The following is a 14454-nucleotide window of genomic DNA, read 5'->3' as shown; positions in this document are numbered from 1 at the left end:
TGGCATAAACCATCATTGTAAAATTGATTAATTTTAATTTTCCACAGTGAATGATGACGACAAAATGGCATTTTTTATTACTATGAGTGGGCCAATATTTTTTGCGGAGATAAAGCTCCTATATCCTGCCGGAAATTTCGTGAAGCTCAGTTAGATGACATTATCTCTAAGCGCAAGAAAAGCCTGGACAAAATAGACCCAGATCTCGAACAACGGTACAAATTTAGTACTAGGGTACAGAACCCAGACGAGTCAACAGAGGACTACTAGATCGGGGTTATCCAGGGTTTACAAACTAGCAAGACAGTATCAGGAATCACCTAATAACAATGTGAATAATGTGAAGAGCCGTTTAAGGTTTGAGCCATACGAATGAGCATCACAAATAACTCGAGGTGGTCGTGTTAGCTATTGTACCAGAACAGACAACTTCCGTCGGGATAATCAAGTATATGGACAACGTCAATGGCAACGACCTGATCCTAGCAATTTGTAATTACTGTGGAGTAAAAGGACACAGAAGGAAAAAGTGTTTCAAGCTGAAGAATCTGAATCGAGACACTGTAAACCTAGTGGAATCTTATAAAGCTGGACCATCGGCTGATAGGCATATCACGGAGCTGTTAGATCGTATGAGAACTCAGGACGACGATGAGTTAAAGCGATTCAGGTAAATTACACTGCAGGTTAGTTTCGTCCATAAACAAAATTAGCAACCCATGCTTAGTACGAGTGAACATCGAAAATTGATTAAATGCCTCTTTTTAAAAAGGCCTACGACGTTCCTTGCAGAATGAAGGACAAAGTTTCAAATTATTTAGATAAGCTGGAGAAGGAGAAGGTTATTACCTCGATTAACAGGAGCGAGTGGGCTTCACGGAGTCAGGCCATTTAACTGAATGCCGTTTTGCCGAAAAAATAAAAAAATGACCTCAGATTACAAGTAGTGAATAGTGAGTAATGAGAAGTAAGAAGTGAAAAGTGCAAAGAGAAAAGTGTACTGAAAAATGAGAACAGAGAACTTCTTCCTTCATCCTTATTCCTTCGTCCTTCGTCCTTCTTCTTTCTTCCTTCTCCCTCCTTCCTTTCTCCTTCTCACTTCTTCCTTCTTCCTTCTATCTTATTTATTCTTTCTTCTTCCTTCTTCCTTATTCTTTCTTCTTTCTTCCTTCTTCCTTTTTCGTTCTACCTTCCTTCCTTCCTCCTTTTTTCCTTTCTCGTATACTAAGTAATGTTCGCTCCTAAAACAAACTTTTTATAGAAGGCTCGGAGACCCATATTGTTTTATACCGATCGACTCAGCTCGACGAATTGAGGTGATGTCTGTGTGTATGTGTGTGTGTATGTCTGTGCGCACCTACCCAAAACAAGTGTCATTCATTTTTCAGGTACTTATCCTTAACCGATTTACTCGCAACAAAATACATTCGACGCACGATATTCTACTATTGTTTCCAATTAAAAATTGGCCAGATCGGATTATGGGCTCGGAAATTATGGCCAAAATACCATTTTTTATATAGAAAAATTGGCTAAAAAAATGTCACTCATTTTTCAGGCCCTTATTCTTAACCGATTCACTCGCAACAAGTTGCGTTCGACGCAGGATACTCTCTCATTGTTTCCTATTTAAAATTGGCCAGATAAGACTATAGGCTCATGAGTAATGGCCAAAATACTATTTTTATAGTGCAGGAGAAACGCACCATCACCGCTTGGTGGATTAATCAGGGGTTTCTTCTTTTTCTACCCTTTTCTTTCTTCTTCTTCTTCTTCTTATTGGCATTACATCCCCACACTGGGACAGAGCCGCCTCCCCAGTCAACACAAAATCGTATATGATGCAATATAAGACGCTAAAGTGGAGGCGATATACATACATATGTATGGGGAAGTACCGATATGGTCTCCACTTTAGCATCTTATGTGACATCATATACCATCATGTGTTGACTGGGTCGCAGCTCAGTGTTTCATTCAGCACCCCCATAATTCTTAACTGCGAGGTTTCTAAGCCAAGTTACCATTTTTGCATTCGTATATCATGAGGATAACACGATGATACTTTTATGCCCAGGGAAGTCGAGACAGTTTCCAATCCGAAAATTGCCTAGACCGGCACCGGGAATCGAACCCAGCCACTCTCAGCATGATCTTGCTTTGTAGCCGCGCGTGTTACCGCACGGCTAAGGAGGCTTTAACTGTATTCCAGCAGTCCTCAAGAGGGGTCCCATCGAGATCACCCTCTTCTGGCAACGCTGCCTCGAGATGCTGCGCGTATGCAGTGGCGACATCAGGTTGCTTCAGTCGCTCTAGGTCGTACCGCGGCGGTCGTCGATGCCGAACATTGTTGATGACGATTTGTTTTGGGCGCAGTTTAACCATCACCAGATAGTGGTCAGAGTCGATGTTAGCTCCACGATATGTCCTGACGTCGATAATGTCGGAGAGGTGCCGTCCATCAATCAGAAGGTGGTCGATTTGTGATTCTGTCTGCAGTGGTGATCTCCAGGTGTACCAATACGGGAGGCTGTGTTGGAAGTAGGTGCTGAGAATGGCCATATTCTTGGAGGCGGCGAGGCGGCTCTTGGTCAACCTGAGCGTTCAAATCTCCAATGAAGATTTTGACGTCGTGGCTTGGGCAGCTGTGTGGGCTATCGACGTTGATTATGCTGAAGTTGAAGAACCGGCCTTTGATCCTCACATGCACATTCTTTCATTGATCGGCCACTACCCGACCATGCATCTTTGCATATCGCCCATCACTATGAAAGTTGTTCCCAGCTCGTGTGTGTTGCCGCAGCTCTGGTAGATGGTAAGATTACCTCTAAACATTTGCACCATTGATCCCTTCCAACAAACCTCCTGCAGCGCTACGATACCGAATCCACGGTCATTGAGGACATCGGCGAGTATGCGTGTGCTCCTGATGAAGTTGAGAGATTTGCAGTTCCACGAACCGAGTTTCCAATCGCTAGTCCCTTTTCGTCGAAGTGGTCTTCGCCAATGATGGTTCCCGTCCGTACTCTCTTGTTGATTGTTCGTTGCGTATGTTTTTTTAAAGGCTGGCTTGCAGGGCCTAATCACCTAATCAAGTAACGGAAAACCAAATCGACCACGTTCTTATCGACAGTAAATTCTTCTCCGACATCACGAACGTCCGCACTTACCGCAGTGCGAATATTGAATCCGACCACTACCTCGTTGCAGTATGTCTGCGCTCAAAACTCTCGACGGTATACAACACGCGTCGGAGTCGTCCGCGGCTAAACATTGGGCGGCTACAAGACGGTAGACTAGCCCAAGAATACGCGCAGCAGCTGGAAGTGGCACTTCCAACGGAAAAGCAGCTAGGCGCAGCATCTCTTGAAGATGGCTGGAGAGATATTCGATCCGCCATTGGAAGCACCGCAACCGCACGGTGGCTTCGGATCAGAGAAACGACTGGTAAGACGGCGATTGTGAGCAGTTAGTTGAGGAGAAGAATGCAGCATGGTCGAGATTGCTGCAACACCGCACGAGGGCCAACGAGGCACGATACAAACGGGCGCGGAACAGACAAAACTCGATTTTCCGGAGGAAAAAGTGCCAGCAGGAAGATCGAGACCGTGAAGAGACGGAGGAACTGTACCGCGCTAATAACGCACGATGATGATGATGATGATGGTCCTGCGCATACCCCTACAAAGGTTTGAGCTAGACATCTTATCTTTAAGATAATAAATTGATTTTGATATAGAAACAATTTAACCAGATTTGCAGAAAAACAAAACGATCTGATTACCATGAATTACATAACTTTCCATTACTATCCAGCAAAAAAGGAAAATTAAGAAAAACTGTTGTTTTCATCTACAGATTCTCATAAGCATCGGTAGTGATACTTCGAGTTTATACTAAAATGCAAAACTTGTGATACCTCTCGCACAAATTTCAAAAGTTCCACCAAGAATCGCGTTTCATGTTTATACAAGCCCACTTAACGTTTATCACTCATAAGCATCAATAAAATTAATAATCTAAGTCGTCAACAAAACTAAAACTTGTGTTACCGCTCCGTCGATATCAAAAGTTTCGGTATCAACCACGGGAACAAAACTCTACCAGATAGCCTATTACTAATCCGAAGAATCATTCAAACAGTTGAAAATGCGCAAGTCTGTACATAAGTTTAATAAAAATCATTCATATCTGCTTTGCGCGCGCGAGACTCAAACTTTTATAGACTACACAAAAAAAGTTAAAATCACAATTACGTCAATATATATATATAATCCATCATCATCATCGAGGCGAACAAAGTAGTTTATCAGTGTCTCAATAAATAAAAAACCCAGATTAATCCACCTAGCGGTGATGGTGCCTTTCTCGTTCGTTCAAAAGGTTTGGAAAAATTTGGAAGAAATATGTGGATTGGTCTTATTTTTCATAATTGTTTATGTATGTATGTATGTATGTAGTTAGCCACCATCCTGGCTGGAGTCTTGCTCTGCATGCGGTTCCACTTAACAGTAAGGTCAAATTTCAATATAATTTTGAATTCAACATATTGCTGTATGAAAGGCCAAAATTGGGGGTGGTGGACCTGTAAGCAGAGACACTTACACTAAACCCACGGGAAAATAAGAATCTCCTTCCAGCAAAATGATCCAACAAAAATAATAATGAAATTTGCAATTCTTGTTAAGCTTTCCACGGGATGGTTTGTTTGAAGAAGGGCGCGTCAACTGGTTAACAACTGTTGGAGATAAAAGTAATAGACGCGAACGACTGATACTTTCCTTCCTTGACTCCGATTGGCTACCACTTCATTGTCCAATTGTAACTTCATTGATGCCCTGATGCATCCTCCCAGTCCCATTTCATATATTTACAGTCAAATCAGTAATATTGTAGAGGAAATAAGGTGGTGTTTCGGCTGATGAATACCGTTATCCCTGGACCTTGGGCCTGATCTGAAAAAAGTATCCCTGATGGCATAAAAATAATATAGCATATGTATTATAACTAAAATGAAATATATGCATGATAATAACCAATGTTATGAGTATAAAATAATGATAATACATATTTACAATATAATGTTCTCAATAGATTTGCGAGCAAAATATCATATAGTTATTCGAATGAGTTTGATTGTTGGCCATATATTTGATTTCACAATAAAATATATGTCATGAAAAAAAAATATGAATGTTACAAATCATTTGATGAAGCAAAATAAATATGTATATGATGAAACATTATTACATTATTTGTTTTTATTTGTTTGTTTTCTTCCTGTCTTTTTTATGTCAGAAATGTATTTGAAAGTTAGAAATGATCAATTAAATCGAGGTAATATGGTCGGAGTTTTGCTAAGTTTTATTAAGCACTGATGAAATGCAACGATTTCATGTAGTGATTCTTATTGATCACAAATGTTTTTCAACTCAATAATGGCATATTCATATTACAAGCATTTACGAGGCATTTAGAGTGATAAATTTCATATGAAATGAAAATACGATGAGCAATCCTTGATATCAAGCTACTCTTCATCATGTGAGTAAAATCGTGCTCTGAATAGGCTATAACAGAAGACATTTAATCTGTAATAGATTAATACATTAAAAAATATCAATAAATTACGAGCTAAAAATTACAGGTGAATCATACTACGCTTACTACATACTACAAACCCTTTGCTACAGTGTCAAAGAACCCATATCATATATTATTTACTTTACATGTTTTTTACGGCAGGGTTTGCTTTGTTAAGCATTAGTCGACCTTGAGAGAAATGGTTCAGAAATACCAATCCGAAGAAGATGAATTTGATTTTGGTTCGATCCAGGTTGTTTAGATTAATGAAATTAATATCATGATATATAATATAACATGATATAATATTATATGATGAAATATAAACATTTATTGAGTATAATTGCAAGAAATTTGATGAATGTAGTAAATTATTGAAAACAATGAATGAAGCACAACCGATTGATACCGAAGCTTGCTGTTATCCGATCGAACATTTTGTTCACCTGGTTCTGAAAAAAAGGTAATTCTACTATGGGATCACTAGAAAAAAAAGTAGGTTCTGAAAAATGGTGGCTCTGGTATCGTAATCATTGAATATTTTTATTGGTGTCAACCGTTGTCGGGCCGGTTGTAGTCGAACCTTCATTAGTCAAAACGGAAACCCGAAAACAAGTTATTTTGTATGGTAGGATTCGATTTCATAAATGTAATTTAATAATCACAAATTAAATGTATTCCTATAACAACAGAATATTTATTCATAGGGAGTCTCGTAATAAGTATTACGAATATTATAAACATGTTTAGAAATAGTAAAACGAATATAAAAAGTAAAATAATTGAATGAAACGTTACGATGTATGTAATATATGATAACCAATACGGAGACAATGAGTTTGGATATTTCCGTTGGTGAAAAATAACCCTTTAGCTGTTGTAAACAATATACAGTTTATTTTATGAAAATACTGTTGAATACACTGCCATATGATGAAAATATTCCATATAATTTGCTATTTGAGCTCAAAGAGTTTAATTCATATACACTTGAAAGAAATTTAATAAAATTGAAATGACTATATTAGAGGTGATGGACATTATGTGTTAAAAAAATAGGAATGAAACAAATGTAAAGAATATGATAAGAATAATAAAATCAATAAATATTCTGATAATATTAATTATAATAAGGTAATGAATTAACAATAAAAACTTCACTTGTCATAAGACGAGTCTGCACAATCCCACTCAATTCTACCACTCAACTGTACCCCGACAGATACGTTCCTCGACCCTAACAGTAAAGCGGTCGTCAGTGTCTCGTACTTGACTCGACTTCGAGACGCCGAAGACGACCCCACCGCTGAGGTCGAAACACGCATCTGTCAAGACACAATCAAGTGTTGGAACCAAATGGGACCGTACAAAATCGTCTTATGACAAGTGAAAATATTCCACTAAAAAGCTCAAAATAATTTTCTCAGGCTGACTACTTTACCCACAATTTAAAGACTTGGCAGCTCTTCGCTTCCGAGAGGTGGTAATCCTGAAAGATCTCCAGCGATGCCGGCGGCACTGGTTACCAGTTTCCCACCGACCAGTAAGCTGCTACCATTTTCACTTGAGCACTATTGTCAGCTATTACGATCTATCTCATTGATCCGAAGAAAACACGATCGGCTAACGGACGCCTTCAGGGCCGTATGGTCTCCCTCGGGGATGTAGGTTAAGTTGGGTTAAGTCGACCATTCTTACCCGCGGAAGTTAATATTTGTACACCAACAATTTTCAAAATTTGAACAAGACAAAATGTCACACGCGAGAAAAAATGCTTCCGTTTTAAACGATGCCGAGTGTTTTTTTCATATTTGTTTATATGCATAAAAAAAATTCTCGCCAAACGCAATTTGTTGCAAACAAATCGGATGAGCATAAGAGCAAAAAATGGCATTTTATTTTGTAGTTTTAAAATTAGTATTTTCGTCATAACTTTTGACCCAATTGTACGATCCGGCCAAGTTTCTATAGGAAACAATGGGACAAGATTCTGCGTCGAATGCAATCTGTTGCGAGCGACCTGAGAAGCACACATATTGCACATCAATCACAGTAACTTATATATGACCGGATTCAATCACAATATGGTTACTGCAACCAGATTTGTTAAACTTGTGTTGCTTGGGGAATATATGAAGTCTAAGTGCTAAAAAAGTGAGCTAGACTTTTTTGAACTCTTTTTCGCAATAAATAGTAATTTGACCATAACATCTAAGCCCATAGTCCGATCTGGCAAATTTTTAATAAGAAAAAATGAGTCACTCCGCGTCGATTGTAATTTAATGCGAGTAAATCGGTTGAGGAAAAGTGCCTGAAAAATGAGTGAGTTTTTTTAGCGATTTTTCCATAAAAACAAAAATGGTATAATTTTCGATCCCATAGTCCGATATGGCCAATTTTCAACAGGAAACAACGGGACAGGATTCTTCGTCGAATGCAACTTGTTGCGAGCAAATCGGTTGAGGATAAGTGCCCGAAAAATGAGTGACATTTTTTACGCGGTTTTTGTGTATGAATTTGTATTTTGGCCATAACTCTCGATCCCATAGTCCGATCTAGCCAATTTCAAATAGAAAATAATGGGACAGGATTCTGCGTCGAATGCAACTTGTTGCGAGCAAATCGGTTGAGGATAAGTGCCCGAAAAATGAGTGACATTTTTTACGGGATTTTTTTGTATGAATTTGTATTTCGGCCATAACTCCTGATCCCATAGTCCGATCTAGCCAATTTCAAAAAGGAAACAATGAGACAGGATTCTGCGTCGAATGGAATTTGTTGCGAGCAAATCGGTTAAGGATAAGTGCCCGAAAAATGAGTGACATTTTTACGCGATTTTTTCGTATGAATTTGTATTTTGGTCATAACTCTCGATGTCATAGTCCGATCCGGCCAATTTTAAATAGGAAACAATGAGACAGGATTCTGCGTCGAATGCAACTTGTTGCAAGCAAATCGGTTGGGGATAAGTGCCCGAAAAATGAGTGACATTTTTTACGCGATTTTTTGTATGAATTTGTATTTTGGCCATAACTTCTGATCCCATAGTCCGATCTAGCCAATTTCAAATAGGAAACAATGGGACAGGATTCTGCGTCGAATGCAACTTGTTGCGAGCAAATCGGTTAAGGATAAGTGCCCGAAAAATGAGTGACATTTTTTTGAGTAGTTTTGCGCACACACACACACACATACACACACACACACACACACACACACACACACACAGACATCACCTCAATTCGTCGAACTGAGTCGATTGGTATATAACACTATGGGTCTCCGGGCCTTCTATAAAAAGTTTGTTTTTGGAGCGATCATATAGCCTTTACCGTATACTTAGTATACGAGAAAGGCAAAAATATAATTGTCCAAACAAACAATCCGTAGGTCAAACTTCGCCAAGCTAAAAAATTATTGAATTATCAAAAGTCAACTAAGTAGCTGCTTAAAAGGCTGCTTTTACGTGTGAAACACAAAGTCTCTTAAACTGTGATAATGTAGTTGCACGTTTGATATGTGTAGGCATCGAATTGAAATAATTGATACCTTTAAAAAACAAAGAATTTTGTGAAGCTCCATGCAAAAAGAACGGTGTTCTTATATCTTCCGCGCTTCTAGTGTTATATCTATGAATGTCACTTCCTCTTTCCATTCGATCACACAAATATCGAGGCAGCAATCCGTTAATTACTTTAAAAACGAACACCATTGTCAAATACACAATTCTTTGCTTCACCGAGAGCCACTGCAAAGCATCCAACAAAAAAGTTGAGGAAGTGAATCTGCTACATCTCAAAATCAAACGCTGCAATCTCGATATTTGTGTCCGATTTGCTAAAAACAAAATCGAAGGACAAAAGTCCAAGTGAGGAGAGATCATTGATTTGTACAACTGTATTTTACTAGCAATATTTAATTCGTTTTTCAGTCGACAGCGGATTCCATACTTCTTGGCTATTTTCTTGATGACATTGTCAATATGTTGGTCAAATTTCAATTTATCATCAATAATCACGTCAAGATATTTAATTTCCCGTGCGCGATCAAGTGTCTCGTCATCAATTTTCACAGAAACATTATCTATTGAACGATTACGCGAAATAACCATATACTTTGTTTAACTAATATTCAATTTCAACTGTGTGTACTTCAACCATCTACTTAAAGAATGCAAGTCTTCATTCAAGCGTTCAATCGCATCTTCTAAGTCTCTAGCTGCAATGAATAACACAGTATCATCTGCGAATAGGTTTATATCACAAAACGTAAAACCTGTCGCATGTCATTTATATACATAATAAACAAAACCCAAGTAGCACACTTGTCACATATCAGTCGCTGTGACTCGTATGCGACCAAATCCAGTCACATTGGAGTTGCTGCAACCAAATCGATCTGAACTGTGCTTCTAGGGAAGGGGCCCCAATACACTTCCCTGTGGCACTCCGAGGGTGTTCTCCACGGGATAAGATACAGAATCATTAAAAGCAGTCCGTTGAGTTCTGTCAGATCTATGAGTTCTGTGCTTTTAAACCAATTGTATGCAGAACCCGAAATTCCAAAGCGCTCTATAGTTTTCAACAATAAGGGCCTAGAAATTGTCTCAAAAGCGCGTTTCAGATCCAAGAACACAGCAACAATCGTATCTTTACGCCCTATGCTTTCTTTCCATTTAGCTATTACCAAGTTAAAAGCGGTTTCGCAGGAGTGACGCTCCCGGTATCCCGATTTTTCCGGTATTAACAAGCTATTACTATTTAAATACATAAGTAGCTGGCCTTTCACAACAAGTTCTAAAATTTTCTCTACTGTGTGCAACATGTTGATGGGACGAAACTCTTCGGCTTTAATCGTTCCAGCAACTTTTGTATTGAATCACTAACGATTCCTTCCAAACTTGCGGCACGTGCCCAGTTTGCAATGATTCATTTATCAGGTCCAGCAGGTTGTGTCCGATGACATGAAAGCAATCTTGTATAATTTTAGCATTAACATTATCAATACCAGCCGTTTTTCCTAAATTAAAACAAATCGTTTCAAGTTCTTGAAATGTTATGGGGTGAAAACTTTCGAATCTCAAGTTACTGTTGACTGGTTGTTTTATTTCGTCAGGTTCATCCACTAACTCGATAGATCGGTTAATGGTTGAAACACTGTCGACAAAATAATCATTAAATTTAGACACAATTACTTCTTCTGACTCTTCTAATGTGCCATTAAAAGAAAGGATTTACCGGTTCGTCTTTATGTCCTACTTGGTGTTAGGCCATTTGGTCGAATGCCGTTTGGCCTAATGCCAATATGCAGAAAATTGCAACACTCGGGCAAAATATTAAACAAGCTCCTTCTTCATTCCTATTTTGTCTCTTCTTTATTGCTTCTTTATTATTCTTCATTTTTCCTTCTTTCTTCTTTGGTTTTTTTATATTCTGTCTTTTTTCTTCCTCCACTTCCTTATTTTTTTCCGATTTTCTTCCTTATTTTTTCCCTTTTCTGCTTTCTTCTCCGTTTTTCATTCTTCCTCCTTCTACCTTCTTCCTGTTTAATTCCTCCTTTTTCCCTTCTTTCTAACTCTACCATCTTCTATCTCTCTTATTTAAACTCCATTATTTCTTCTACCTATGATAAAGCCTATGGAGAGTGCCCAAAGCATGACGTGAAAATTGTTATCGGAGACGCTAATGCTCAGGTCGGTAGAGAGGACTTTTTCCGTCCCATAATCGGTAGGGAGAGCCTTCACTCCACTAGCCTACGGCTAGTAAATTTTGCTGCTGCCAGAGGGATGGCCATCAGTAGCACCTACTTTGCACGAAAGAACATCCGAAAGCACACCTGGAGACACCCAAATGGAGAAACTTGCAACCAGATAGACCATGTTCTGGTGGATGGGCGCCATTTCTCGGATGTTATCGATGTGCGGACATTCAGAGGTCCGAACATTGACTCTGATCACTACCTCGTTGTCAGTAAAATTCGATCACGGTTGTCAACTGTATCGAACGAAAGATCACAGCGAACGATGCGTTACAATATCCAGCGATTGTCGGCGGAAGGAGTATCGGCTGAGTACCGCCAGAAGCTCGACGAACGGATAAGTGCAATCAACGTTAGCGACAACATCAACGATCTATGGGAGTCGATCCATGGAGTGGTGAGCACAACAGCACGAGAAGTGGTAGGCACTGCACAGAGGCGACCCAGGACGGGTTGGTTCGATGTGGAGTGTCAGAGAGTGACAGACGAGAAGAACGTTGCCAGAAGCCGGATGTTGGTGTCGAGTACCCGATCGAATAGAGATCGGTACAAGGAAGCAAGAGCAGCCGAAAAACGAACCCACCGCAGGAAGAAAAAAGAGTACGAAGAACAAGTTATTAGTGAGGCGCAGGAAAAATAGAGCAGAACGATATGCGGAGGTTTTATGAGTCTGTCAATGGCGTGCGGAGAAAGACAGCGCCATCTCCCGTCATGTGCAACGACCAACAAGGGAATTTGCTGACAGATAAAACTGAGGTGGCTGCCAGATGGAAGCAACACTTCGAGACTTTGTTGAATGGAGGAAGTGACGGTGCATCGATGAACAGAATAAATATTAGCGACGATGGACAAGCTAGATGACGATGGAACACTAGATGAGGTTAAAAAAGCTGTTAAAGAGCTGAAAAACAATAAGGCTGCGGAAAGGACCAGCTCCGGGCTGTGCTTCTCAAACATGGCACTGAGCAGCTTTATGAAGTTCTGCACCATATTATGTCGAAAATATGGGAAGGCGAGGAAATGTCTGATAGCTGGTTGGATGGCCTCATTTGCCCTCTCTTTAAGAAAGGGCACAGACTGGAGTGCGCCAATTACCGAGGAATAACCCTCCTTAGGGGCTGTCCACAAACCACGTAGACCGAAATTTCACATTTTCAAAACCCCCCCTCCCCCCTGGTAGACTTTCGTAGACTTTTCCGAAACCCCTCCCCCACCCCCTTGAAGTCTACGTAGACTTTTCCATATTTTACAAAATATCATATGTGATTGGACAATCAAAATCGAAATCAAATCCTCTGTTCTGTCTACAGCTCCTGAAACCAAATCTCAAAGTCAATCAATTTTTCTGTTGAATTCGACTCCTCTACCGCTACCAATACTTTTGCATCGGCGCGCCACAGCTAAAAGTCTGTCACGCATCTGAACTATAATTCTCCACGCCGGTTCTAGTTTGTGGAAAACCGAAGAATTTTCGAAAAATTTCTTGTTGAAATTCCGAGAATGCCAAGTCTACATTCCAATAAGTTTTTCGTGGAAATTTTCGTAGAAGATCCCGATTAATAATCTTCAAAGCTTCCCGGTAATATTTCAAAGAACTCTCCGTGAAAATTCCGATGCTTTTCTTGAAAATTCCATGCAATATCCCATTGAATAATCATCCGTTGAAATCGAAAGAATTTCCTTATAAATTCCAAAACTATTCCCGTGAATATTCCGAGTAAATTTCCGTGAAAACTTGGAATTATTTCCCGAGATAATTTTAAGTTTAAATGGACATTCCGAAATATTTCCCATGGAATTTTAAAATGGTTTCCTACATTCTTGCAGATTTGGAACAATTTCCTGAAGAAATTGAAAAAAAAATCCTACAAAAAATGTCTATATTCCAAAGACTAATACGAATATTTTGCGGTGGAAATTATATAGAGAATTTTCAGTTGTAATTTTAATGAGTTTCTCGTAAAAAATTCGAATAATTATGAAAATACAAAAGCTTTCTTACAAAAATTGCAATTTTTTGCGGAAACTCAAAGAGAGAGATGAGAAATTCAAATAATTTCTCGTGGAAATTTTCAATAGTTACTCTAGAAATTCCGAAGATTTTCCATTGATTGTGAGCGTAATATGATGGTCCTGGCTGTTTCAAAGTGTTACGTAATAAGCTTTCATCGCACTGCCGAAACCATGGTTTTCGATTATAGTATCGCAGGACACGATGGATGACAGGCTAACTTTCAGACGTCATTTTTCAACTACGATCGACAAAGGGAATCGCCAGCTTGGTTTTTTTTAAATCTCAAATGAATTCCGCAATCCTTTATGCTACAAAGCCTTAGGGTGCGGTCAGAGTAGACGCGAAGTGCGATGCGAAGCGAAGCGTCCATACGATTTGACAGCTCCTTCTTTTTGATTGTTATTCCCTTGCGTGCAATTTTCGCGCGGCGTCGCGTTGACGCGTCCTCTCTGGCAGGCACCTTATACTGCTCATTGGTACGCTCTCAACTCGAATTTGCTTCTGCTGTCTGGAGTCCATATCAAGCTGTTTTGACTGCTGTGAAATGCAAGTTCGTACGATATGCCCTGCGCCATCTCCCATGGACGGACCCGCTGAATTTACCACCGTATGCTGATCGCTGTAGTCTGGTGGGGCTAGATACTCTTGATAAGCGGAGAAACGTGGCGCAAGCCGTTTTCATCGCCAAACTTCTGTTGTCCGAGTACAACGTGCCAGATTTGTTGGCAAAAATTCTATTGTATGCACCCTCACGATCCCTTCGACCTCGAGATTTGCTCTTCGAAGAAAGGCTTAACACCAATTATGCTGCCAATAGCTACATTGTCGCTATGATCCGTCATTTCAACGAGGTGTCGGACCAATTCGACTTCAACATCAGTTCATCCGCGTTTCGTCAACGGCTAAACAGATATTTTATCAACTGACCTTTAGTTTAAGTTTTCATGTAGACGACACAGTCAGATGAAATAAGCAAAATAAATAAATAAATAAATTAGTCCAAAGAATTCGCATTAGTACTTCCGAAGAAATTTCGTGAAATATACGAAGAATTTCCCATGGATATTTCGAAAAATTTCGCTTATCTATCCAAAGAATTC

General features: G+C 39.5%; 1 protein-coding gene across 2 annotated transcripts in view; it reads right to left on the bottom strand.

The window, feature by feature from the left end:
- The window catches only part of LOC134226266 (neuroligin-4, X-linked), a 184956-nt gene that overhangs the window by 30303 nt on the left and 140199 nt on the right, over nt 1-14454 (bottom strand). The window lies entirely within an intron of this gene.

This window comes from Armigeres subalbatus, chromosome 3 (genome assembly GCF_024139115.2).
Source record: "Armigeres subalbatus isolate Guangzhou_Male chromosome 3, GZ_Asu_2, whole genome shotgun sequence".
In the NCBI taxonomy this organism is placed as follows: Eukaryota; Metazoa; Arthropoda; class Insecta; order Diptera; family Culicidae; genus Armigeres; species Armigeres subalbatus.
Note: the sequence above shows the minus strand (reverse complement) of the source record. Positions and strands in the feature narration are given on the sequence as shown.